Source organism: Protopterus annectens, chromosome 9.part0 (genome assembly GCF_019279795.1).
Source record: "Protopterus annectens isolate FY-2018-M chromosome 9.part0, PAN1.0, whole genome shotgun sequence".
NCBI classification, from domain to species: Eukaryota; Metazoa; Chordata; order Ceratodontiformes; family Protopteridae; genus Protopterus; species Protopterus annectens.
The window spans coordinates 1,782,087,957-1,782,112,708 of NC_056743.1; positions in this window are offsets into that span (position 1 = coordinate 1,782,087,957).

Sequence of the window (24,752 nt, forward strand, 5' to 3'; positions counted from 1 at the left end):
GGTATGAATCTTGCAATTCTGTTGCAAACAGGTGACAATGTGCCCAAACCAGAAATGTATACTATAGAGACAACAGATATTCCAAAAATATATCTTTGAGATGAGGGTTAGGGAACTTGTAGATGATGAATACACCCCACTTTAATACAAGCTTTCCTAAAGGATACTGAAACTTGTTTTTTGACAGTCAGTGAGTTTTTAAGGACAGCTCATTGTCTGGGATTTTGCAGCTTTGTGTCTCCCTCTGTACTTAAGATGCTGTAATCACCGGGTTTAGCAACTTCAATGATCAATGCTACATTAGTCTTTTTTTTCATGGACTACTATATCTGGTTTCCTCACATCTATTTCTTGAATTGTTGCTAATAGGTGATCCCATGTGATATAAACTTCTTCATTCATTCTCTGTAATGCATCATGTTTCCTGTACTTCTCAGCTACTTCTATACTGTGGTGTTTGTATAATCCCCAATGCATCAGTATTGCCGCATTACTGTGACTATCATTATACAGGCCCTCTGCCATGAGTGTATCACCCACCAACAAGATGTTTGACTATTGCCAGTTCTTTTTTTACATAGCCTACATTTGTCCATGTCTCCTACCCTTCAATGGATTTTGTAAACATAATTATATGTAGTAAACTATCCTGTGCTGCTATTATTGGCTTTTCATATTTTGGTTTCACTTCACATCTTCTTTACCATTCTTTCATCGAGTCTTGATCAACATGAAGATGTTCCAGATCTCTGTACTTGATACTATACTTATGGATTTTCTAATTTCCTTACCTTCTCATCTGATCCTCTTCTTTATAGTCTTTTTTTTTTGGCTCATTCAGTTTCTGTTTGATTTTTTACTACTTCTGGTTTGATTTCCATTTCCACTTGGAACCAAAATGCTTCTGATAAACTAAGCAAAGCTGTCATCTTAGACTTCTCCTTATGTTTTAAAACTCCATCGCATATGTATGCAACCCTTCATTTGCAGATCTATGTAATAAATTTCAAGGAGACCCATATCTCCTTCAGAGCAAGGAATATATAATTTTGGTAAGTACCACTTTTTATATGTCATTTGATAAGTATGGCTTGTTTTTTCTTGTTTTCATGTCCAATTGATTCAATAGTTTTTGGGTTTACTCAATCTCCCCAAAACTCTAAATTTTAACAGGAAGAGCAAATTAATTTATAGCTTGTACTTTATTCCTAGATGTTTTCAGTATTAGTTTTACCCCAGGATTCACGAATCCTCCATGTAAGACTAATTTAGTCTTACACGGAAATGCCAGTCTAAGAGTAAGACGGCAGCGCACCATGCATATTAATGAGGGCATGCTGCCTCAACTCTAAGGCTAACACGGAGCGTGCACGAGTGCAGGAGGGCATGTCGGACTGCCGAGCAGTCCAAAAATCCATGCCTCTGCAAGTATCTCAATTGGGAAATGTCAACTGACATGAGCGAATCCGCTCAAATGTGTACATACCCAACACTGCACTCTCCCACATTCTAAACCCCTGTACAATTATAAAATGTAAAACTTTTATTTTTCTTTTATTATTCCCAATATAGCTGCCCATATATGCACGTGTTTGCGCAGGTTTGTCCATTGCTTAGCTACAGTTAGCAGTTTAGACATCAAAGAGGATAATAAGAAACTTATATGCAAATTAAGAAAAAAAGCAATAGCGTAGTGGTAGAACCTTCGCACAAAAAGGAGGCATTCCCGGTTCGAGTCCCACCACTCCCCTTTCTATTTTCTGCTGGAAATCTGTATATAAAAATAATTCCTGACATTTATCATTTAAATTTTAATAAAAAGCATTGAAATGGCCTATGTAGTAGTGAACAAATTTTATATATATATATATATATATATATATATATATATATATATGAAGGTGAAATGGTTATGCATACTGATGAATGCATAAGTAACATATCTTAAGCAATGTGAAGCACTGCTAAGCAAAGTTTACCAGTATTAAGCATATTTAAGTATAATTGCTCATAGCTTAGCACTGCTTTAACTAGTGCAATAGCTTTATGCGGAGCTGCGCATCGCACAAACTAGTGCAAACAGAACATATTTGTGCGTAGCTGCGCAACGGGCTAACTAGAGCAACATTGGGCAACGTCGGGCAACGTAGAGCACCATAGAGTAGCGTAGAGCAATGTTGGGCAAAGTTGAGCAAAGTTGGCTAAACACAGCCACACCTCCTAGCCGTTCTGGCCAGTAATAAAATAAAAAGCAATGACAGGCTTTGAACCCGGGATACTGTGCACCATAATCACAGTACTGAACCATTAAGCCATGACAGCTTTTCATAAGCATGCACATTCAACACACGCATACATATCAATGGAAGTTTACCCATTGCTAAGCAGGTGTGCCTTCAGCTGAGTTTTTTCAAAACTGCCCAATCACAAATAAGTGCGGGAAATGATGCATATTTAAGCTCCATAGGTGGGAATACTTGTCATAACTGGTTGTAGCTCCCATCTGCAGGCAGCAATGGCTGGTACTGGAGAGGGCTCTCGTTTTCGAGTGCAATGTTGGGGCATTGAGGAGTCAAAAGTAATGGTTTGGCTCCTTGTCCATAATCATGAGGATAGACTCCTGCGGGGCCAGTACCAGGGCACCCAATACAAAGCGGAAGCCTGGGAACATCTACCTCATGAACTCACCAGTGCCACAGGTGTCCATCGGACTGGTGAGTAGGTCAGACATCACCACACAGACCTGAAGAGATGCAAGGTGGGTCACCTGGACCAGTGGATCCAGGAGTCCCGTGAGATGAAAAATGCCCCACTACTGAGTAAATAGCCATGGAATTAAGTATGTAAGAATTGCTATTCTAGTCTATACTATGGATAGGTATGTCTCAATATCACTTCATTGACTTCACAGCTGCAGGTGTCCATGCTGCGAATCAGCAAGCCTAAGCAGATAGGTTGCGAAGGCTGTGCCACCAGGCAGGTTAGTAATTATCCAGCTTGTACTGTTATGTAAAATAAATGAGAGAGCCTGAAAAAAGTGTTTTAACACAATAAATAAAGGTATAATAATTCTCTAATAATTATTCTGCATGTACTGTTATATAAAATAAATGAGAGAGCCTCTAGAAAAGTGTTATAAGTCTTTAATAAAGGTATAATTCCTGGAGTGTGTCTGTGTCATTTTCTTTGATATGTTGTTGTACTCTTGGATTATAGAAATAGTACTGTTGTATTAAGCGCTGTTAATACACATTTAGGTAGGCCCATATAAAGTGGCTGAAGGGAGCGCCAGTAGCTTTTAAGCATATTTACAGTCCTCAACTGTTGGTTCATGCCCAGCATGTACAGGTTAATCTGGCACATGAGTAGCTTGGTATTGTGTTCCCCAGAAATGTCATTGTGCTGGCAGAAAAGAAGGGAGCTGTTAGCATATAACTGATAATTTCACCTAAACATATCTAGATAAGTATAGGAAAGTAGAGCTGTCAGTGTACCATCTCAGCAGTAGTATGTTTGAGCAACTCACAAAATATGTAGCAGTAACATCTGCGTCCCGGACAGTTTGTATGTCAGATACAGCCCATGTATGTAAAGATCTAGCAAAACCCATTTCCCAATTTAAGGACAATTGGGTAGTGTAATAATACATGTAGGGGACATATAACTGCAGTTAATAGGAATGTAGTGTAAACTAGAAGGATATATAAGTTGTTAATGGAGCTATCATTTTCCACCCTACTGTATGTGCATAAAAAATGCAGTTCCACACCTCAATGGGTATGTCTAATCTCAAAACATTTGTTGGGACATATGTCCTATTGGTTTATAAATATCTGCATTTATTTTGATGCATGTGCCCTGTTCAAATACCACAATATTGGTGGTCTGTTGCCATCAATTAAACCTGCATGCTGTTGTAATGTCCACTGTTGTTCTATATATGCATGTGTCATGCTTGCTGTTCAACTGTTGGAACTCTGGTGTGTTGGGTTAATGGGAATACTTCTTCATGCTGTTATAACTAATTGGGAATGCTGTTGACTGTTACTAACCCATATTTTCATTAAATCCTCCTAAACATTGAACGTATGGGAAGGCCGATCCCAGCAGACCCGCCTGTCCCAACTCAGCTGGCGATGGCACCTGGTACCAGCAGGTCCGGTGCCCAGCCTGGGACCTCCTCCTCCGTTGGCCCTGTGCCACCTTTGAGTGGAAGCACTGCAGGGGATGGGGCTTGCCCCCCTGTGCAAGCGTGGGTGGAGGAGGGCCACGTATCACCCTCTGAATGGTCTGGGCTGTGGTGCGTAGGGAGATCGAGCATTCTGTCACTGATCCTCTATGCCAGCTTGAGGCACGAGTGGCGCGACTCACGGGTGAGCCTGCCCCTCCTATGCAGCTACAGCACAGCCACCCTCTGGGCTGTAAAGGTGCAGTGGTGACTGCCCATGGTTGGGGATCTCGGTTCCACTGTTGCCATCTGTGAGCTCATGGGCTTGCGATTTCCAAACATCCTTCCCCGTCAATGGTGTTCACCCACCACATGTGTCATATTCCGCCCCTGTATGCATCTTGTTTGTCTTGTTTGTTTACCTCCCCAACCTACCTCCTCAAATATACCTAGTTCCCCTACCCCACATTCCACTCTCACCTGGCAATCTGCTCCCAAAAAATAATTACGCCCCATACATAGCTGCCCATTTTGCACACATGTCCGCTGGACACATAAACTGATATTTAATTGGCAGTACAACATACTTTGTTGTCCTCACCCCTCTCTCAGGGGTGGAAGGTTTCATATTTCCCTCCAAATTTATTGCATATGCATAGCTGTTACTGTTAAAAAAAATGGGCAGCTATGGACCTTCCCTACACCCGTCCTGCACATCCCGAGCTGTTTTCCCTACTGTCTTTCCCTCTTTGTGCCCCTTTTTCACCACTTTCCTATCTCCCCATTTTCTTTTCTTTCAAAGAAATGAGCATGGGGGTTAGCGGGAGTAAGCACTATTAAGCAGTCGTTAGCGGGTTTGCGCGAGTGTGTGCTTGTTTGCGCTTAGCTAAGCATTGAGCAAACCCGCACAAACCTGCTAACAACTGCTTAAAAGTGCCTTAGTCACTCTGTCAGGGCCCTTGTTCTGCTCTGCAGCAAAATAAAACACCTCTGTCAGTCTCGAACCCCGGACCTTGGACACACTAGACTTCATGAAGTACCACTAAGCCACTGTAGCCATACAACAAGTTGGTGCTGAAATAAATATATCATGCATCAGAATGAGTGAATTTAAAGGACAAATAGGAATGCCATAACACAAAACTTGTTCTGTGGAACTTTACCAGCAGATGTTGTGGAATTGCATTACATGACTGTGATAAGAGAACCAGCCTTTCTAGCAGGAAATAATGTTACAGCAGCACTTTACAACCCACACACAGTATCATAGCAGGACAAACAGTGGCATATCTAATTAGGGCAGAGGGCATACATCCCAACTGTTATTACTTTTCAGGGATGTCCCTGATTTTGAAACATATGTTAGCTGTGTCCCTCTGAATCCCTCTGAAAAGTACTGATGTTAGGCAGAAAGGTGGGGTATTACACTTAATGAATAATGACAATAATAGGAGTTAGACACCGCTTGTACTTCAGAAAAGGTGTAGTAATCCATATGCACTAGTTCTCTCGAAGTCTCCACTTATTGTCTCTATTATATTGAAGGTGTACCTCACTTTTACCTACCTTTCCCTGACTCTGTTCAAATATGTACCTGAGTGTTTCAGAGGCCTGGCAGAGGCAGAAACACACAGACATATCAGCTTTTCTGCTGTTACACACTGTGCAAATAGCTTTGGAAGGAGTTCCACAAGCATACCCTTATGTAGGAGTACAACACTGAAATACCAAAGGATGTAGCCATGTACTGGTAGCAACTGACTGTAACAATGCCATTGTACCAGTGCTGAAAAGACATGTGTGTTGCACAGACAAAGAATAACAGGCTAACATCTGGCTACCATCTGGATAGGTCCACAGTTGGGAGGTATGCAAACAGACTACTTGCCTTGATACTAACAGGTACACAGCAACCCTTTAAGTCCAGCAAGATAACATTCACATAATAATACATAATGCTCTCTGTACATCTGCATCCCTACCCAAATGTATAATATACATGTGTGTTCAGGGTCTACCAAGGATGTAGGTAGGCATACTCAGTACTGGAATTGTCCAGTTTTCATGAGCAGCCTGTGCTAATGTCAACACTAAAAAAGCACAAACTGTTCAGAAGTGAGTACATTAATATTCACAGTATAGCAGTTCACAAACAGTTCATGTGCCAAAAGAATACATCTCAATAATTACTTTTGTATGGCAGTTAATTGTATAAGTAGAAAAGAAACTACATACTCTCATGTATCTTGTGTTAGCATTTTCAGGGGTGAGTACAATTCTACACTGACAAGTGTGTACTGGAAGAGGCAACATTCAGGTCTGAGTACAACATTTAAATCACTGGCTACACCCCTAGCTTCAGAAATAAGAACTATACCAACCTTCTGACTTAAACAACGGTGTCCACAGCAAACAAGTATGAGCCCCACTTTGGAAAGCTGAAAGGGCTATGCCTACCTGACTTAGCAATTTATAGCATTGGGTTGCTATGACAGTGAGTACTGCAATTACCACACATCAGGCTGCATGCAATTATCAAATGGTGGCCACCAATTGATGCAGAGGCCATCACATGCACATGTGTAGATACCTATAAAAACAGGCTGTACTTGCTGCCCACACATGCAATCACTCTATTGCAGACACTGAGAGAGAGAGAGAGAGAGAGAGAAACAGAGAGAGAGAGAGAGAGAGAGAGACATTAACAGCAAAAGCAAACTCAAAAGCAAAAGGAACACAGAAATTAATAATACCAACACATACAAAGGAAAGGTATGTAACAGATATGTATTTACTGGCATGTAGTAGATGTTTTTGAAGAGTACTCTACATACTTTGAAACATCCATATGTGGCAGCAGTACGTATCTATGCACAGATGTCCAGCATAACTACTGCCATGGACAAATAAGTGTGTAGCTGTGTTCAGGGGGACATAACTGTGACATATGTAGCTCAGCATTAAATGTCAAACACCTGATCCATGTTATCTGTGTTCTGTACAGTAGTGTGGACAATGGCTGTTTGGGGGAGTAGCGCAAACAGCTATATAAACATGGATGCGACAGAGTAATACATGCATGATAGTCATATTAACGTGTAGCTTAGCATTGGCAACTGCTGTACCAGGCTAGTATGCTAATCTAGCATTTGTAGCTATATACACACCCTCTAATATTACTGTGTGCTCACATGTGACACCTGTTCATGTTGCAGCAAGGCCCAACAGGTCAGCCATGAGGCCCAAGGACTTACAACAGTGTGGACCTTGTGTGTGTATGGCACACACATATTGAGAGATATATATATGTGTCAGATATATTAACATCTGTACATGTGCATAGAGCAAGGAACATACTGCAACTGTATGTGAAAGGTGGACATATATATGTTGGTGGAGGTTGTTATGTGCATATTTGTATGTAGGTTGTAGTGTGTGGCAAACAAGACAGCATACAGTGCTGGTATATGACATGCAGTGGTTAAACACTGTGGGTGTGATTTGTTAAGTTTGCAATGTTGCAGCCAGTGAGGCCTGCTAAAGCTACATGCGTTGAGAACAACTTCAATGCATTTCTCACAAGACTGTGCGATATCATTACATTACTGTATACCTCACATAGCTTGATCTATACCTTCTGTGGCTAGGTGGTGCATTGTGTCACATACAGTGTGCCATGTACTGTTGTATAGTCTTATATAGTGATTTCACTTTGTTGCTGTGCAAAACATGGTATAATATACAGAGTGTGCCGGGCACTGTCAGGCAGTTGTGGGGTGAGTACTAATATGTGCTATTGAAAGTGTGTATCCTCTGACAGCTAACAGGTTGCTATATATGGCAGTTCAGTGATATCTGTACTGTATAATGTTAAGTGTGCCATATGACTTGCTCAGACATATTGTTTCATTGTCTTCCAGGGATCATGGCCCATTGTTGCAACCTGAGCTATAGTAGTGCTGAGGATGACATCATTACAAGCAGTCTGATCCAGCACTACAGAGTGCTATTCTCAAGAACCAGCCAGGACCAGCATGAGCGGACTGCACTGTGACATAGGCATGCATAACCGGACATATGAGCAGGTACGCCATCACTGCAGTGATTTACTTAGACATGTCCGGCAGCATGCGTCTGATGTCCGTAGACAACAGCTTGTTACAGGTGGTGGGGTTACCATCCATTCCCCCCTCACCAGAGTGGAGGAGCTGCTCCTGAGCCTGGTGGCTCCTGGCCAATACCAACAGCAGCAGACATGTATCGTCATGGAGGTTGGAGCCACCCAGCAAGTTCACATGGAGCGTGCAGGTAACATGGCACATCTGTAGACTACTACTACCTCTATAGGTAGATCATGCATATGTGAGATGTGTACTGTGTAGTTAGAAGATGTGGAACCTGGTAGCAATGCCACAGTTGTCGCCACTGACAAACTGTCTCATATCCTTGTAGGTCCCTCTGGTGTGACAGCAAGGCAGCAGACCCATGCTGGTGAGTGTGTTCTACATTTATTGTTGCAAATAAAATGTGCATGTCATAGGTAAGGTGTAGGCCATATACACATGTAAAACACCTACGCATAATGCATGCTGTGCATGTTTGCTGTGAGACTATGCACATCTCAGTAATGTGATTAGCTGCCTCAAACACATGCAATACACAGAGCATCCCAAACAAATGTGGCTGCCCTGTAGAGGCCATTGGATAGGCATATTCGATACATATGCACACAACATACACAACTATGTCATACACAGAACATGTTAATATGCTACACATGACATATTCACACACCGTCTGTAAAGTCACACTCCAGTATCCCAAATGTCATCCACACAGCACACATAATATACCTGAGGGGTAGAGGCCTATCATGGGGTGGTGAGACACTCTTACAAACACAACACATTCATGATTGGCAATGCTCCTTATTGGGCACCTTACAAACCCATGTAACAACTGACCATGAAATGGTGGAAGTAGCCATGGTACTGCAGTTCAGGTACAGCATGATAGGTGCTGGTCTGGCACACATTAGTAGCCTTGAGTAACCACATGATGTTGCATGATGATGGCTTATGGTACTGCACCCCATCCAGTTATAGTAACCACAGTACTACACATAGATTTCATTGCTATATACCTCAATGTTGTGTGTGTGCAAACATATGCACCTATACACAATATGCATAGCAATCACCATTTGCACAAACTGACACATATATGTCTTGTAATGCTATTGAGTGTCTAGGTCACATGACACACATTGGGTATGTGTGATGTTAAATGTTGCAGTTGTGTTGTAGCATGCCATGTCATGGCTGGCACTGGCATGTCCACAATATGTTCTACACTCATCATAACTACTGTGCATTGGCAATGTGGACCAATGGTATTCCAGCAGGTATACATGTGCCACTCATCCTGTGTGTATACACAGCATACATGGGCTAAACCTGTGTTCACAGTTATCTGCTGAAGACACAGATGCTCTAATCAGAAATGGATATCTATGTGACACACAGATACAAATCCAGTCATGGTATGTATACCTGTGAGTGATGGTGCACAGGACAGTAAAGAGCTTTTAATACTTGCACAGCAATGTTGTGTCCATGTATACATTGCATTCCAGGGTGAGGCCAATCACCAAACAACAACACACATGCATCAAAGCCATGTATACTGTTAGTAGCAAGGACTGTCTACACTCACACTGCATGCTGTTGAGCAACACACATCCTGCATGCTGACATGTGTGATATGACTGTTTGGCTTGTGATACTGTACCCCATTATCAACTGCTATTGAGTATGTTCTGGATTGCTGGTGGTGGTGTGTGTGTGTGTGTGTGTGTGTGTGTGTGTGTGTGTGTGTGTGTGTGTGTGTGTGTGTGTGTGTGTGTGTGTGTGTCTGCTTTAGTGAGGAGTGTATTTGTGTGCATGTGTGCATGTCTGCATGTGTGCATGTCTGCATGTGTTCATGTGTGCATGTGTGCATGTGTTCATGTGTGCATGTGTGCATGTGTGCATGTGTTCATGTGTACATGTGTGCATGTGTGCATGTGTTCTGACATCATGTACAGGTCATAAAGTGTGTTTCCTGTCTTCCTCTCACAGGTGCTGAGGTTGGGCTGGTTCACTGCAGCAGGGAACCTGATGTCACTGACACAAATAGTGATAATGAGGATAGGTGTGTTGAGGCACAGGCATGTTAGCCAGGGTCTGCTGTTGGGCCACCAATCGACAGTACACAAGTGTCCACTCCATTCATGCACACAGTCATACTGCCAATACATCCATCATCACCAATGCCCTTAGCTGAGGGACAGTGTACAGTCAGCAATGGCCAGGACACTGTGGTCTCTATGTCACATGCATCTGGACACAGCAGCCATAGCCAGATGTCTGGAATGGTACCACATAGGCAGATATCCAGGGGTTCTCGTCAGAGCACTGTTGGTCATCTTGCCCCTGGCAGACATGCTACAAGTCTTACAACCTCATGCATGTTCCAGACTGTCATGGAGACACAGACACGTATGGAATGGTACACCAGACAGGAACTAAGGGCACAGAGGGCACATAACACCAGTATAATTGACAGTATCTGTGACCTAGCAGGTGCCATCTTTAATTACACTGAGGTCACTGATAGACGTTGGGGTGAAACATTAGATGTCCTCAGCAGTGTCATATCCATGTGTCAGGACAGTGTGGGACGGTTGAGACGTCGATGTGGATGTATGCCAGCAACATCAGCAGCTGGCAGTCACCGTGGATGTCCATCAAGTCACAGCCGCTCCTGTAGTGCCAGTACCAGCCCCAGCAATGTTGGGGGTGGGCTGTCCATAGACCATCCTAAAAGACCACATGCACGTGGCTCTGGCCAGTCCCAGCAGGGACCTGGATCCAGTGTACATATGTCTACCTCTGAGGATAGTACCCAGTCTGGCTTAGTACCTGATACTGTCTGTAGCACCCCTGCCAGGCACAGGTACCGTATCCATGGCCAGAGATGGTGATCTGTAAAGCCTGGCAGGTACAGTCTGTGGCTGTCCCAGAAATCCCCATATATGGCAGCCACATGGTGGAGCTGTGTGCATGCAGACACACACACATAAACCAGACGCCTAGGGCTAACACATACCCGCACACATTACATCCACATTGGCCCATACCAGTACTCTTGGCTCTCACACACACACACACACACACACACACACACACACACACACACACACACACACACACACACACACATACATGTCAATTGTATGGCTCAATGTAGGCCTCTGGCAAACCAACAACACACCCTGTGCATATGATGAAACCTGTGCCACCTCCTGTCATCTGTAACATTGATGCAGGAACAGGCTAACATGGTGCTGATGCATGGGGTGACTTTATAGCAGTATAGCAATGTTAGCATGTTGTCAGCAGTAAAGTGTAATGATATCCTTGAAGGTGTAGCTGAGCAGGCATGATGCATTAAAGCTATGATTGTCAATGTAGTATTGTTTACACCAGTGTTAATTCCAATATTGTATTGTCCGTCCACGTGCCACTTGGCTGATGTGTGTAGTATTGGCAGCATGTGTTAGAGAGTGGACAGTACATGTGGGATGTGTGCAGCACAGATTTGCAGGTGTACATTTGTGAACATGGTGGAGGTGTACTGTCTGCATGTACGTGCATAGTGGACACATGGGCAGGGTGACATGCCCTGTATTACACAGTGTTAACACTCCATAGTTTCTATTGGTGGCCAGTATGCATTGTATTACACACATTTTGGAACTTGAGTACACATGTGTGTATGACATGGTTTGACACTGTGCTGTGGGTGATACTGTTACTATATGTCATTGGTTTGCATTCTGGTAGTATACATAACTGCAACAGCCTGACCATAAACAATCGTTAGATGAAGTCTTGACAACTGACACACAGATGTAGGACACACAGTAACATTTGGATCCTTCAGCTACTATACTATGCCAGTAACCAGTGGTATTCACCTGCACCCATTCCTGGGACCATTCCTATTTGGCATATAGCTCTCTTAAGTAAAAGCAAACACCGTAGGGATATGCCCGTCCATGTCTGGAAATGCATACTGTGGGCTATAATGCATTCTCCAGATGACACACACATCCTCCACAAGGGTATCATACAGACAGATACCTGTTGTCAAACCCATGCTGTAAAGCTATAAGCCAACTAAAGCATAGTCATCCACTTTTACAAAACATAGTATCCCCACAATACCACATAGGTATTAGCCCCCAACATGTTGAACAGGTACCGATGTGTACATACAGCCAAGTGTAACGTCATCTCTCCTTTGGTAATCACATTTCCAAAGGTATTTTGAAATCCCTCGGTGGATCACATAAGCAATAAGGGGTCTGCATGCATATCCACAAAGGTTGTTGTACACCTATAATGAATAGCCATCATTGACAGACTTTGCTACATTTGAACAGGTCTGAAATATACCTCAGGCATAAGCCCTCACTCACACTATTCAATAGAAACCGTAATGAGTGTGTGTGACACGGATGACCTAGGCCAGGGATCACTGCAGTGGCAGGGCTTGTCACAAGCATACAGATGTGACCTAAGGTCTGGAAAGTGGCAGCACACTCTGGCAAAGATAACAGATGTGTTCATGGAGAAAGCAGGGTTCCCACCTATGAAATAATTGAGGTCACATGTACGTATATGTATTTGCCACACAGCTACCTGACATGTGCAATGCACATACTGTTGTCATTGTGATATGTCATACAGTAGTAAAAGCAAAACACACAGCACATTGACCAACAGTGTCACACACTTAGAGAACACACACACACTCACCAAGTGCAGGATTCAACCCCCTACTTAACTACTTTATGATACTAAAGCAGTACACATTAACACAATGTGCTATACACATTAGTGGGAGTTTTCCTTTTCACATGTATATTTGTAGGATGGAGACATCATCAAACTTGACAAAGATGAGTATACCACTTTTAAGGTGTTTCAGTAGTCTTCAAAAAGGCTGCTTCTCTCCAAGGAGATACACACTCTCATGCAGTTGGCAAGTGCAGAATTCAAACCCCTAGCTAACTACTTTATGATACTAGAGTAGTACGCATAAACATGATGCACTATACACATTACTGGGAGCTCTCTTTTCCACAGGTATATTTGTAGGATGGTGACATCATCAGACTAGACAAAGTGGGTTACATTAGGTGACATTAGGTGGGCTACATAGAAGGAATTTCTAAACACTTTGACAATGTGATCATCAAAGGAGAGTTTACTATCTACCTGAGTCCCCAGGGCCATAATTACATTCTCCGTACATAGTGGATTACCACCTACGTGGTAATTTGTGTGCACTTTGTTTTATCCAAAGGGGATGACTATGCATTCTTTGGCATTCTGCTTGAGGGCATAGTTTTGAAAACAGGTATCTGTCTCTGTAAGACCCTTCTGGAGGATGTCTGTGTTAGCCGTAGAGTCGATTATGGACCACAGTTAGCAGTCATCTGCAAACTTGTTCAGCTATACTCCTCCCGTGCTTGCCTGTACCTCTGAGCAGTATCTACTGAACAGATGGGGTCCCAGGACCAAGACCTGTGGGATGCCATTTGTGACTGGTTTAGAGTCGGACATGGCACCTGCAACTCTGAACATGTGTGTTTGATCTGTGAGCCAGATGTCCACCCATCCTGTGACATAGCTGTTAATGTTCAAGCTGGTAAGCTTGTCCATGATGCCAGAGTGGGGAATGGTGTCAAAAGGCCTTAGTGAGGTCCAGGTGGGCTGTGTGGACTACTTTCACCTCCATCTATGTCTTTGGTAACTATTTCAAAGAAGTCAACTAGGTTTAGGAGGCATGATCTGCCTTTAACAAAGCCAAGTTGAGTAGAGTCCAGTGTTTGGAGGTTCCCAATGTCTCTGTTTATGGGTTCCATGATAATTTGCTCCATAGCTTTGCAGACCAGGCTGAGTAGGCCTATAGGGCAATAGTTTCCAGGTTCTGTTGTGGCACCCCCTTTGTGGAGCTGGATGACTGTTGCTGTATGCCATTCTTTGGGTACATAGCCTGTGGTAAGGTTGAATCTGGACAGTGAATGTAGGTAAGGGTGTAGTTCCTTTTTTGGGCTGGTGTAAGATGCAGCCTGGGACACCATCCAGTCCCATTGATGCTGTGTTCTTAGCTTTGGAGAGGGCTGTTTTTACCTGCATGTCCATGAAGTCTAGGGCTCTGCATTCTTCTGGGATGGACACAGGCCCTTTTGGGGGGTGATGGGGGGGGAGTTTGCACTGAACTTGTCCACCAGGATGTGGGCAATGTCAGTTGGTTCAGTGTATTTTTTGCCATTTTGCAGTAGCTGACAGCATATTTGAGAGTTGCCACCTAAATGTTTAGTATAGCTAATGAAGGCTTTGTGGTTGTTATTCTTACATTCCCTGGCAATTTGTCTTTAGAAACTGGCCTTGGATTATTTTATGAGTGATCATTGTTTCTTCCTAATAATGATCAGTGACGCCTTTCCTTTTGTGAAGTTTGCTCTATCGTGTGTTCGTTTCCTCCTTCTGTTGTATAGCTTATTTATGGGCAATGACCACCAGATTGGTTCCTTATTTTTGGAGGAGTGCGTCTTGGTTTTATTTCAGATGTCTCGATCCATGCATCCCTGTAGATGCTCATAGAATGCACTTGTAAATGATTTAGCAGATTGTATAGCATTATCCTATAGCAAGGGGGCTTTGGAACTTTCCACTTTGGTCTTGAGAAGTGTGCAGTTTGCTTTTGAAAATGACTTCACAGTGGTTTCCTTGACTGGGGGGAGGGGTGGGATGTGGATGTCCAGTGTGATTACTTTATGATCTGATATTACTAGTGAGGGGTTTATCTCTGTTGTGGAACACTGGTACCCCATGGTCCAGTATGTTGTCACCTCTAGTGGGCGTGGTGACCAGCTGTTCCAGGGCATTTGAGTTTTTAAACTCTAGGAAACATTGGGCAAAGGATGTTGTACATGAGTAATAATCCCACTCAATGTTTGGGTAGTTGTAATCTCCTCATATAATGGTGTTTGGTAGGACCTTTATATTTTCCACTGTTCTCAGGAATACTGAGTGAGGTTCCTGAAACAAGGTAGGTGATCTGTAGCAGGCTACAATCTGATAAGCAGCTTTGCCCAATGTTAGTTGCACCTGCATGGTCTCCAAGGCCTCATGCTATGCCACTAACCTGAAGGTGTGGGTATCCATAAGGTAAATGGATACACCCCTTCCTTTTGTATTTCACTCTGGGTTTTGGGGCGGAAGATCACAGGGATTGTGAGTGTTTTATGTGGAGCATGTCCAACAGCTCTGTGTTTGACATAGCTTTTTATGTTAGGCAGAGATCACCTCTGAGTAGGCAATATACCAGAGAGTACAGCTGGAGCATTTTGAGACGGTCTGTGTATGGCATGTATTTTAGGCCGCTAATGCTCTTTGTGAGGTATTTCTGCAAGCTTTCCAGTTATTGTAGATGACTTGTGAAGTACATAGCAAAAGGGGCATTGTACTCTATTATGGATCTAGTGAATGATGAGTAGAGGGGAACAATGTCCTCTTCCATTCTGCATGAGACACCTTTTGTGATGAGGTGTGCCACGTAAAAGGATTTCCTGACTACTGTGGGGATGTGATTATCACAGGTGTGTCCACTGTCCACCTGTGACCCAAAGTCTCTTATCACACTTTCAGTGTTAAGTATACTACCGCCTATGTTGTAGTTCATGGCTACAGAGTTTTTACCAAAGGGGGTGACAATGCACTTTTTGGCATTGAGCTTGAGGCCATGGCTTTGACACCAGGCATCTGTCTCAGTGAGGCCCTTTTGTAGGATGTCCACATCTTTAGTATTTACAATTATGGCTCCTAGTTTGCAGTCATCTGGAAACTTCATTAGCCACAGACCTTCCATGTTAAAGTTTACTTCAGGGAAGTAGATACAAAACAGGACAGGACCCAGGACTAAACCCTGTGGTACTGCACTCGTCACTGGTCCAAAGTCATACTTGGAGTCTGCTACTTTCACAGTGTGTGTTCTGTCAGTGAGTCAGTTGGCAACCCATCTTGTGACATAGCAATTTATACCTAGTTTAGTGGGTTTATCTATAATTCCAGAGTGGGGGACGGTGTTGAAAGCCATGGCAGGATCTACATAGGCTGTGCAAGCCACCTTACCCTTGTCTACGGTTCTGGTGACTGCTTCAATGATTTCTATCAGGTTTAGGAGACATGATCTGCATTTTACAAACCCAGCATGGTTGTAGTCCAGAGTTTGGAGATTACCAATGTCTCTTTTTTATAAGTTGTATGATGATACATTCCATGGCCTTGCAGAGCAGGCTCATCAGGCTAATGGGGCGCTAGTTCCTGGGGCCCATGGTGTCCCCACCCTTGTGTAGTGGGATAACCGTCACTGTGCGCCTTTCAGCAGGCACAAAGCCTGAGGTGAGGCTATGACTGAACATGGTACGTCAGTGTGGTGCCTGTATGTTCTGTAGTTTGTGTAGAACAGCTTGGGAAGTTATCTGGTCCCATGGATGCTGTGTTCCTGGCTTTAGAGAGTGTTTTTTGCCTGTGCAGCTGTGATGACAGCAACTTTGCAGTCTTCTATTATAGAGATGTGCTCTTTCATGGGTGAGAGGGGGTAAAGTTAGCACTGATCCTATCTGCCAGGATGTTGGCAATATCAGTTGGGTCTGTATATTTAGTGCCATTGAGCTGTAACTCAGAGCAAATCTGAGTGTTGCCATTGAGATTCTTGACATAGCTATAGAATGCTTTGTGGTTGTCTTTAGAATCTGTGTCGATTTTGTTTTCATAACTAGCTTTGGAGGATTTTATCAGGGATTACAGTTTCTTACTGATGCTGACCATGGAGCTCCTCCACTCATGGGATATTACCCTCCTTTGCAACAGTTTCTTCCTTCTGTTGTGCAGTTTGTTTATGGCAGGGGAACACCAGATTGGCTTCCTTTTCTTGCAGGATAGCATCTTGGTTCTGTTTGGGATAGCACGATGCATGCAGTCATGTAAGTGCTTATAAAGTGCAATTGGGAAGGATTCAGTAGTCATAACTGTATTGTCCATCTGCATGGGTGTCCTGCAGTTCAGCACTTCTGTCTTAAGAAGCATGAAGTTGGTTTTGGAGACACTTTTTAACATGGTTTCCTTAATGGGGGTGTGGGTCCAGAATGTGGATATGTAGGGTGATTAGCTTATGGTCAGATGGGACCAATGAGGCGCTGACTTCAGGTGTGGAACACCGGTCGCGCAGGACAAACCAAACCCCGTAACCAACACAAATAACCACAAAGTGAGCTAAATGCTACGCATTGCCAGAAGTCTCAGCCTCCAGGTGCACACACTTGAGGCATGTCTCATTATGGAGAATATTGATATCTGTGCAGTAACAGAAACCTAGTTGAAGGCAACAGACAGCACACCAGCACTACCAGGATACTACTCATTCCATACCTTCCAGCATCAGAACCTGAATCATAGCACATATGGTGAGGATGTATCCATATTCATCAAGGATACCTACACCTCTCTCTACATGCTCTCTACAGGATATGTACCTATAGAATGTTGCACAGCAATGTTCTTCACACTCCACAGGGGTGGGGCCACAAAATACCCTTGGCATTCATGCTCTATGAGCCTGATGAGTGTATTCTGCAAGGCAATGGAGCCAATCATAATGGAAGTCAAAAATACAGAGATTGGGAACCTTCACACAGTTGAGCACACCCAGTTTGGCTTCGTGAAATGCAGACCATGCTTCCTGAACTGGGAGGATTTATTTGACAGTTACCCAGGCTACAGATGATTGAAATGAGCTCAACACAACCTACCTATACCTCGCTAAGGCCATTGACACCATTCCCCAGTCAGGTATCATAGACGAACTCACCAACGTGGCCATGTATCCATACATCACAAGATGGATTGCAAACTCGCTCACAGCTAGATCCCACACATTAAGAGTTGCTGGCTACATGTCAGACTTTACACCGGTAATGACTGGTGTCCCCCAGGGTTCAGTCCTGGGGTCCCTCCTGTTTGGTATAGACTTCTCAAATGTACATGCCAACACAGGAGGGTTGCGGTTGACTAAGTTTGCTAGGAACTGTAAAGTGCTTGCCATAATAGATTCCCCAGAAGACAGACATATTCTCCAGAAGGGACTCTATGAGACAGATGTGTGGTGTCAGAATCATGGCCTCAAGCTCACTGTGGAGGAATGCATAGTGATCCTCTTTGTTGAAAACAAAATACCCACAAACTACCACATAGGTGTTACCCCCTTAAAAATGACAAGGTGATAAGGGATCTGGGGACACAAGCAGATAGTCATTTTCCTTTGACAACCATGTTGCCAAAGTGATTGGGAGATCCTATGTGGCCCACCTATTCAACAAAGGGTTTGCATCAGGATCCAAAGAGGTAGTGTTGGCACTCTGCTCTTACGTCATCAGACCCATCATTGAGTACAGTTCACCATTTTGGATGCACTCGACTTAGCATATACAGCAGCTGTAGAGACCACATAGGTACCAAACCAAGAGGATTACTGGCCTCAAACAGTTGTGTTATGCAACACAACTGGTAAAACTAAATCTGTTCTTCGTTGCGTACCGCCTACTCAGAGGCACAGTCTGCCTAACATACAGAGCCATGTCCAACACATAACTGTTGAACATGCTCCATCTACAGATTATAACACTGAGTCACCCTACACATTCCAGGGATATGAACCTCATCAGAATGATGAATACAACATGCTGGTGGGATAGAGTACCATCCCAGACACTTGCCTTACTGTGGAACAGAGTCCCAATGTACATGAGACAGGACCCCTCGCTGACACTCTTCAATTGGAACCTTGATGAATGGATGGGAAACAGACAATTCATGCCAGGCATCACATCAGCAGCCCCACTAGAAAGGGGCTTAGGGTACTAAGCATTAGAACTAGGCCTTGGGAGACTACCCAATGGTGTGGTGAAAGCTGCACAACTTGCGTAGGCTGATATATGCCTTCGTGGAGATAGTCTACTACATACCTATGAACCTATGTGACAGGTACATGTCTACAGATAGTAGATGTGTACTTCATTGTACAGTCATGTTGTACAGCAGGCACATGGACCACATACACTGTAATGCTTACAGATACTGGTGACTGTTATGTACAGTGGGAGAGATGTGCACCTCATGTCTTTCGTGCCATTGGGATGTGTGCTGGGTGGGACAGTTCTGAATGGTTCTCTGTCATGGTCACCCTCTTACACACATCTCTGCCCATCCATCTTTGGTTTATTATACTGTGTTCCCCCTATATAACTCACTAGGCCTCTGTGTAGTAGAACTGATGAAGTGATCCATGGTGTGACAGTTCAGTTTCACATACACTGATCAAGGCTCTTCTGGAAGAGTGTCAGTGAGGGACTCAGCTTAATGTCAGTTGGGAGCCTGTTCCAGAGCAAGGGAAGTCTGTGAGTTAGTAGTGTATCCCTCCAATATGTTCTATTTAATGTTGTGATGATGATATCCCTAGAGCATGTGGTACAGTGAGCTTGGGTTCACTTCAGATAGCGCATGTCCATCAGTTCTGAATTGGACATGGACCTGTCTGTTGGGCAGAGATCTCCTGAGTAGACAGTATGCAACAGAGTACAGATTGAGTTAAATTCAGTCTTGTTGCATGGGGCAACTGTTTGAGGCCAGTAATCCTCTTATTGAGTTACTTCAGTGGTCTTTCCAGCTGCTGAAGGTGCCTAGTCAGATTCATCACAAGTGTGTTGTGGTACTCTCTGATGGGTCTGATGACTGATGAGTAGAAGGAACCTCCTTTGACCTACATGCAAAGACCTTGGCAGTTTGTGGGAACACATAACATGATTTTCTGACCACTTTGTGAATGTGTTTCTGGAAGTAGAGATGACTATCTATGTGTCCATAGATCCCTTATTATCACCTCCATATTTAAGGTGTTGGCACCTGTGTGGTATTTGTATGACTGTAGCTCGAGGCCATAATTTTGACACCACATCTGTCTGACTGAGACCCTTTTTAAGGATGTCTCTGTTGTCCCAAACATCGATTATGACAACTTTTTTGCAGTCATCCACAAACTTTGCTAAACATAGCCCTCATGTGTTTGACTGTATTTCTGAAAAGTATACACCAAACAGGAGGGGTCCCAGGACTGAGCCATGGGGGACAGCAGTTGTTACCAGCTTGAACAGGAGACCACAATTCTTACCTTGTGGGATCTATCTGTGCCCCAGTTGGCAATCCATCAGATGACATACATATTTATGCACAGGTTGTTGATTTTGTGGATACGACATGTGTCTGGGATGTTGGAAAAGGGCTTTTCAAGGTCTATGTGGGATGTGTGTAGCTCATTTCATTGATGTATGTCCGGGGTGACTGCCTTGAAAACAGTCTAGCAGGTTTGAGAACCATGATCTGCCCCTGACCAAACCACAATTGGTAGGGTTGGGTGTTTGTAGGCTCCCAATAGCTCTGTTTATGAGTTCCATCATGATGGACTCCATGGCCTTGCAGATCAGGCTTAATAGGCTTATAAGACAATAGTTCCCATGGTCTGTTGTGCACCAACACTTGTGGAGTGTGCCAAACATTGCTGTAACGCATTCAACAGTTTCATATCCTGTACAGAGGGTGAGTTTCAACAGACTGTTCAGGTGCAGGGTCTGTTTGTTTTGGAGTTCACATATGACACAGCTAGGGAAACCATGTCATCCCATAGACACCGTGTTTTTAGATTTGGAAAGTGCTGTTTAACCATTGTATATGTGATTTCTGGGTTTTCACATTCTCCAGGTATGATAATGGGCCCTTTTGTCAGTGAGAGGGGGGTAAATATGTATGAACCTGTCTGACAAGATGTTGGCAATGTCAGTCATGTACATGTATTCATTTACAGTTTGCACTGACTCAGAACATATATGAGTTTACATTGATATTTATGACATAGCAAAAGAAAGATTCATGGTTCTCTATGGACTCTTTGACAATATTTTTGCCAGAACATGGATTACATAATGTTAGGCGTGCTCATTGTTTATTGATGATACTGATCGGAGATTTATTGATCTTCTTTGAATTTTCACTTTCTTTGAACAATTTAAGTACTTGTAGTACATAGTTTGATTATGACAGGAGTCCAATATATTATATGGGTCTGTTTTCATATAACTGTGTGCGCAAGGCAGGATTGGTGAATAGTGACAAGTTTCTGGGGTAAGAACTGCAACTGCCAGATATGTGTGGCCCACTGCTGTACTCAGACATGGCCTAAGTGTGTGAGCATGCCCAGTATGACCTTTCAGTATGTTGCTGACTGAAGTTTGCTAAATTTGTTTAAGTGTGTGAACATGCCCAGTATGGGCATATATACTATATGTGTGTGAAAAATCAAGTTGTTTTTTACTTCAGGGCTCACCTTTGTGTTATACATCGACAGGAAGCACGCTGTGCCTGCAGGGCTTCCATGAGTCACTTTGCATAGACTTATCAACATTTCTACATACAGGGGGGACAGCTATTATTTGTACATTTCTACCCGAGGGGCACACCTGATTGTTACTGTGGGTGTACATAGGATGAGGGGTTCACCTGACACTTATACACATTTGCTAGGCCTGCACTGCTATGTCAGGTACTCCATTTCAGTCTGTACTGTTGCCTATCATACTGGCTTGAGGCATACTACTGTACTACAGATCTTAGCTTCCAATTTCACGTATATTAGTTTGCAACTTCATAGCCTAACCAACCCACATCACACTGCCTGGCCTGCTGTTATCTGTCTGCATAGGCCTGGGGGGAAGTTCAGAGGGCATGTTACAGCATTTTTTTGTGTTTGCATTAGTCTACAATTGTCCTGTTGTGTCTGTGCCAGTGAAATGCTGTCATGGCTTAGTGGTTCAGTACTGTGACTATAGTTCACAGTATCCTGAGTTCGAGCCTTGTCACTGATTTTTATTTTCTTGCTGGGTAGATCTGACTGGTTAAGGAACAGTAAAGCAGGTGTGAGCGTGTTTACCCGACTTTGCTCGACTTTGCCTGACTTTGCCCAACATTGCCCAACATTGCCCAACATTGCACTAGTTTGCGTGGTGCGCAGCTCCACGCAATTGTGCTTAAATATGCTAAACAGTGGTAAAATGTGCTTAGCACTGCTTTATGTTGCTTAAAATAGGGCAATCATGCCTCAGGTGGTGCTGCAGGGCTGCCTATGTCGGATGCACATAGTACACTCCCTATATATGTTTGAAAACAGGTAGTGTCAAGTTAGGCATCCCTTTTATTGTATGTGCGAGTCAGAGAGAGGTGTCCTTTCCAGGGTTCCTACTGAGTCAGTGTATGTGCTATGCGCTGCCTCTTTGCCAAGGCCAAGGCATACTGGGCACGCCTCCTTCTGACTACTGGGGCAGGCTCAGGTTGTTCCTCCTCCGAGTCATGCTGCGCCTGTGCAGGCCTTGGCAATGGTGGGGGGATGTTTGGCCCTGCCCCATACTGTTCCTGCTGCAGCTGTTTTCACAGGATCATATTGTGTAGCATGGCACATACCATGACAATTTGGGTACATGTAGGTGGTGAGTACTGCAAGGCTCCACCAGATGTGTCCAGATACTGGAACTGTGACTTGAGCATCCCAAACACGCGCTCGATTTTGTTTCTTGTCTGTGCATGTGCCTCATTATGGAGTTCTTGTTTGGGTGTGTGTGCATTTCTGATGGGTGTCATCAGCCACGGCTCCAGTGCATATACAGCATCCCCCACAGGTGACTATCAGGGATGTCCCCATTGGCAAATCTCTGGTACAACTTCCAGGGCAGCCAGCACACACATTCATTATTATGCCTCGGGCATTGCACATGACCTGGCAGATGATGGAGGGAAAGCCCTTGTGGTTGATGTAGACCCTACCCTGCTCACCGGGTGGTGCTTTGATGTGTATGTGTGTGCAGTCTATTGCACCCACTACCTCAGGGTATTCTGCTATTTGGTGGAAAATACGCATATTGCTAGCCAATGCCTCATGGGAATTGGGAAAATATACATGCTCACCGACATGTGCTGACATGGCATCCAGGAAATGGTGCAGTATCCTAGATGCTAATGCCTGTGAAACCCCCATCTTATCACCAGTTGGTTTGTGGAAGGTACCTGTAGCTAGTGTTCATAGGCCAACACATACCTTGGTATCCACTGGGATGGGTATCCCTCTGTTGGTTCTGTGTGTGAGGCGCAGCTCAACAATTTGCTGCAGGAGGTCTCTGTCCACTCTTTAGTGCTCCACTATCTCCAGCTCATGTAGCCCCTGGTAGGTTACCCTGGGTCTGTACACTCTTCTCCGTCTCCTCATTGTGCGTTGCTCAACAGCATTCGCAGTATCACCACCCTCAGCATCTTGCACATGTTGGCTTATGATAGCAATAGCAGCCCCTAACATTTTGTCTGACTTAAACTTTTTAAGTTTTCACTCTTTGTACACTGCAGTGTTGCAGAGTTCTTGAGAAAAAACTTGGGGGAATGGTGTTTGCAGAGTTTAAAGTGTTGGGCTAGGCTGGGCTAGTCTACTGCCTGTGTAATTGGCTGATTCTGATATATTTCACCTGGCAGCTCTGCTAGTTCTCTTTGGTTAACTTCCTACTACTTCTTTTCCTTCCTTTTCCCTTTCTGTTTCCACAAGGGGCAGCGCCACGCAAACAAGTGCAAACACGCGCACATGAGGGCACACACGCGCACACAGGCTTACACAGGCTTAGACGGTTGCACATGCATGCACACAGGCTTACACAGGCTTACAGGCACGCACACGGTGTAAGCATGTTTGCAAGAAATTTTAGATATATCCACGGTGTACACCTTTGGTTTCTGGGTTTCAGCTGGGACAACTGTAGACATGCCTCTTGCAATCCTGAGCAACTCATGGCAAACTCAAGACACTCTGCTCCAATAAGCTTACAGTCTTTCAGACATACCCCCTCATGATGTCACCTATCTTCTACTCTACTACTCCCCTACTCCTTCACTTACCCTCTAGGGACATGGCTCACATACCAGGGAAAATTGAGATTCACTATCCTTATCCTTATCCTCATTTGCATAGGATTGCCCACTAATGCTTGGTTACATTTCTCAAACTGAGCTTCCCCCCTTAGCAACCACTACTCAGTAGCCATGTTGTCTTCATCCTGCCATTCACCTTCATGACAGAATAATCTTTTTATTAAAAATGCCTATTTTTGGCTATTTTTTAATCATTTTCTGGTTTTTAAAGCACCGCACGTTTGCGAGGCGCTGCGCTATGCTTAAACATCGGTGATCGGGGAAAAAAAATAAAAATTAATTTTTATTAATTTTCAACCTATAAAAATGCCAATGGCCTTATATTTGGCCATTGGCATTCTTCCTCAACTGGATGCATCTTTTATTTGGAGCTGTCAAAGCTCCGTTTAGCTATTTGT